The following is a 5,258-nucleotide window of genomic DNA, read 5'->3' as shown; positions in this document are numbered from 1 at the left end:
CTCGATTGAAGAAAAAACTAGGCGGCGTAACACTATATCTGCATGAGGCCGCTATGAGGGAAAGACAGCTTGTAGTTAGGCTCATCGTATTCGTTCTCCTGCCTCTCGTACTTTTATATTTTTTTTATTTTCGACTTTTTTTTTAGGTCTACGGGCTTGTTTTGAATAACAAGGAAGAGCTACGAAGGGGCGGGTTTGACGGTGCCATTTTTGAAGCAATCTAGGTTATCTAATGAGCAATAAAGAGAGAGAAATCTAGATTGCATTTTAATGATTCGCGTTTGAGACGAAAGACAATAGAAGAGGAGAGAGAGTTGGTGGGAGTGAAGGTAATGCGACTCTTTAGCGTGCGAAAGAGGTCTGGCACCGGTGACCCAGGCGCCAGGGAAGCGCGTGCGCCAAATGGCTCGCAATCGACTGAGCCGGAAAAAACGAATAACATGAAAACTGTGGGTTTCCGTGCTTCTAATGGGGTCTTGGTGTTATATGACTGTTTGGACGTCCGGACAAAGGGGAACAAACACGGTAACAATTAAGACGTTATGTGTAAGAGGTTGACCTTTACACAGCGTGAAAGTAAGTTTGAGTTTTCCAGGCCAGCTGAGTCAGGCTTTCTGCTATGGCGGACTTGATCGGCCACCGCGCTGGGCGTCGGGCCCCGCGTTTCCACCAGACTTGTGAAAAACGCTTTTTTTCGACGTCTACTCCAGCGAGTATTGCTCCTCATTTGAGTTCTGGACAAAGCTAGGCAGGCGTATCCCATTGGGCGATCCAGAGCACAACTAAAACTTGCGTGGAGTTCAGGACATCCGAATATTGTTTACGCTATTTTCGGGAAAGTAGGGCATTTAGAAAACGAAAATAGGAGTGTTGGTTTCCTGACAACCAAATGAAAATATTTTGTTAGCAAATTTGCCAACCCGCAGTTATGTTTAATGCGATAGCATCATTAAGCCAACCCAGGGTTTTCAGCAAGGGTATTTTCTGGCCTCGAGCAGTAATTTCCCGCTAAAGTGTGCGGAAAATTAACGTAGCGTGTCCTATGCACGAATTCAGTTTCCCTGCTAAATTTAGCAGAAAACCGAACACTTGCCCGTTTGTGCACCGATAAATTTTATCGCATTCATATAAAAATCACCCCTGTGGTTTCTACAAATTTGCCTGCACTATCAATATTGTCTTCTTTCTTGTGTACGTCTTTTTTAGCGCTTTTAACCATGGTTCAATTCAGTCAACACCAACTAGCCCAACAACAAGTTCTTTTACTATCAATATTTCTTTTTTATTTTTGGTCATACCCTATTGGAAAATTTCGATGATGGAAAGATGATGGAAAAGGCTCATACAAGCGTAACCGTAATATGGGACATCCTATACAAGCGAAACCTCGGCTCCAGTATAGTGGATTAAGGCGGAATGATACAGGTAGGCGGAACCATACAAGCGTGTCGTATTATGGGACATCCTATACCAGCGTAGTGGATCATGGCGGAACCATGGAGGCGGACGGAACCATACATGCATAACGTAATATGGGACATCCTATACCAGCGAAAAGGCGATACCACCATGGTGGAGCCGTATGGCTCCACCATGCTGGTTTAGCCTTGCCACTGTTGTACAGGGCGATTTAGTTTTAAGCTTTACGTATATGTTTAGAAAGGTCGTGAAAGCTAAATTAATGCGGTTTGTGCAGGCGAGTTATACGGCCAGGTGTACATAGTATAGGGACCTAATCGTAACAATCAGTCAGATAATTAAATACAATTTGTCAATTAACTTTTTAATTAGTGAAAATGAAAATATGGTTTCAATTAGAAACTTGCTGAGTCATTGAAAACCACAAAATCAACTCTTTCTAGAAGGATATAATGCAGGGGTAGCATTTTACGCATTCTGTAAAAACGCTTTATTTGGACGAGTTTCTAGGTTTCAGTTTCTTATCAGAGCTCATATGTCTGCGCGCACAGTCCTGTTCCCCAGGGGCTTAGACGCGCAACACATGTGCGCCTTGCTTCCCTCCATCCTACGAGGGAGGCGAGGGGTCGGCTTCGCACTGCGGCCACCGGGCAGCAGGACCGCAGGTGCAAAGATGCGCTCTGGTAAGAAACCGAAGTCTGGAAACGCGTCCAAATTGACCATAATTTTAGAACGCCATAAAATGCTTCTCTTGTCTTAAATCTTCACAAAGAAAGTTGATTTAGTGTGTTTTGATGACGCTTAGCAAGTTTCTAATTGGAACCATGAACCTATTTTCACTGATTAAAAATTTCAGGAACATACTATACTTAGAGAGAGGCTGAAGCGGTTTTGTATTTGAGAAAACACTTTTAAATCTTCTTCATATGACCTCCAGAATCTCAAATATCAAAATTATTTGGTAATTTTATGAATCGAGGCTGCATAGAGTCATTTTTAAAGCGCTGTGAAAGCACTTCCCTGGAGAGCGACGTCACAAAAGCAGCTTTCGAAATCTTTGCTCACGCATCTTCAGCACCTATCAAAGCTATGCACGCACGTGCTATTTTTTAAAAGGGCAATAAAATGTGTCCCGACTGGTGCCAATGCGAAAGAATATACCTAGAAAACTTGCGATTGGACGCGCGGCCCTTAAGCGACAAACGCTTCGCGGCCGAAAGGTCTTCTTACGATGTCACTATTGGTAGGAGGTTTTTTTTTGTGTTTTCTCACGTTTAGTTATATCTTTGTGGAAAACGAATGGGATATTTAGGTTTGCGGGATAAAACTACGCTAGAATGAACCTCCATCTAGTTTTCTGAAAGAAGTCTGGCACATCTCTGTAATAACCCGACTGAACATTACAAATTAGTCTTTTATACTATGCCGCCCTGGCCATGCAACTCACGTGCACAGACCGCGTAAATGTAGCTTTTATGGCTTTTTTAAAGTCTGTAAAACATACAAAAAAACACTCTCTAGAATGTCCCCCAATACGATACAATTGTATGGTTCCTTTCCCGCTTGCATTGTTCAAGACTTGTGGACATCCAGCGTTTCATTGGAATGCTGGATGTCAGCGAGTCTACATTATTGAGTGGTTTCAAACAAACATGATGTTTGCACACCAGTAAGCTCTTATCCAAGGCTCACCAGGAGCACTAAGAGCAGAGGCAAAATGTCGTGACCTGGTAAATTTGGTTGCAGGTATTTATTTTTAGAAGAACTGCAAGCAGCAAAGCTTAACTTTGCTCAAAAGAAGATAATTAAAAATTCAATACTGAACAATGGTGTCCCTTGAGCTGTCAGACCAAACTCCCACTCTTGCCATTCAGGAGTTCCTAACTTGTGCGTAGAGGATCAGCACAACCCAGATTTGTGCTGCAAGCGCACCTGCAATATAAAAGTTGAATAAACATGAGATGAAATATGAGACGTTTAGAATACTCTGTAATGTGAAATTAGAGCACAGATCTTGAAGAGGAGTATGGGAGGGTATGCCCCTCCTCCCCCTCCCCTACTACTCTTCGGCCCCCTCCCATTTCGCGGGAAATTTCCCTGAATTTAGCGGGAAAATGTGCCCACTAAATTTAGCGGGTTAAGTTTTCCACTAAATTTAGCGCGGAAACCCCTCCCAGTTTCAGCATGAATGCAAAAATATATGCAGACTAGACCTTGTCCTCAACACAAATGCAGTTTTTCTGCTAAAAGTAGCGGGGAAAATGACGTCGCATGACCGTGTCATGTCATCCATAAAAAATTCAGTTTCTCAGCTAGACTTAGCGGAAATATTAACGTCACATGACCGCAACATTAATTCAATTTCCTGCCAAGTTTAGTTGGGCGGTTACGCCGACAGCGACGCCGCAAAACGCGGAAACGGGCGCTAAGAGCTGCGCTAAAAAAACTAAATGCATCAGGTGAAATAAAGTGAAAATTAGAGAAGAAAAAGAAAAGAGAATCTAAGATCAGGTTCTCAGATCCTTTCTTTTGTCCGTTCTCAAATGTTTTCATTTCAAGAAATGTTTATATCTTTATTCATACCCAGTGAACCCCTCCCAGTTTCAGCATGAATGCAATAAATCAATGCAGACTAGACCTTGTAAACTATAATGCACATGAAAATGAATGTTCGCCACATAGTCATGTATGAGCCGGTGGCTCAGATCTCTAAATACATTTGTATTGAGGAACATTCTTGAATAAAACTTCTAGGCTTCGAATTCGACTGTTTGTATTTCCATAAAGAACACCGTATGGCACTGATTTTTTTTGTGACACATCAGAAACAGCACAGCAGTGTCATCCTTGCCAACCTAACAAGAATTTGTATTTTTTTTTTTTTTTTTAGCATGGCATGTGCTATTCTAATGCTTATACAGCCTCCTTTAACAAAATTTCCTTTGTAGAGCTTTCTATTGGTTCTTATTTAACTCGCACGACAGATTCGGTACGTACTCGCCATCAACAGTTTTATATATTAATGTAATAGGGAAAGACAAGATGTATGGTCTTGAGTACGGCTCAACAAGCACAGATGTTGAGAAAAGTACTGAAGAAAACCCAAACGTCAAAATAAAAATAAGCTGGAATGTGGATACAATTAAGGACATGGTCATAAATACACTAGCAGATTCAATATGAAGAATACGTGTTAGACGCACACTCAAAGAAACCTGCTGCATCTATATTCATTCAAATTATTTCGCAGAACCCAGCGCTGCAGTCTCGGGTGCGAGTTCGCTGAGTGAGTCCACTGAAAATGAGTTATTCATTCAAATTATTTCGCAGAACCCAGCGCTGCAGTCTCGGGTGCGAGTTCGCTGAGTGAGTCCACTGAAAATGAGTGCAGACGGAAAAGGCAGTTTGATCTGCGAAAATGAGCACTACATAGGCAAGTGACATGTCATTGTTACTGTTACAGTGCCGAATGTTTCAAACTGCCAGTCCCATCATTCTGCGAGTTCCATCCATATATTACAGGGTTTGGCTCTCTCGAATGCTTGGCGAGAAAAATGATGAACTGGAAATGTCTAGCGTAGTTCTAGAAAAACTACTTCCAGAATCCTAACTCAGCATCGTAAAGAATATAAAAAGTTTCTAGAGAGAAGGTTAGTGCAGGAGTTGAATAAACTAAATACTTAGTTTTGCGAAACCATCTTGCCGTAGTAAACGTATAAAGTTCCCCTAGGTAGAGCTAGTCATTACGGATGATTGTGCCCATTGCATACCATAAAAATTTAATTTGCGACCTACAATATTTACAGTCTCAACCAACTCTGAATAAGTGGAACACTTGG

The sequence above is a fragment of the Ixodes scapularis genome, unplaced genomic scaffold (genome assembly GCF_016920785.2).
Source record: "Ixodes scapularis isolate PalLabHiFi unplaced genomic scaffold, ASM1692078v2 PGA_scaffold4__175_contigs__length_147842914, whole genome shotgun sequence".
In the NCBI taxonomy this organism is placed as follows: domain Eukaryota; kingdom Metazoa; phylum Arthropoda; class Arachnida; order Ixodida; family Ixodidae; genus Ixodes; species Ixodes scapularis.
Note: the sequence above shows the minus strand (reverse complement) of the source record.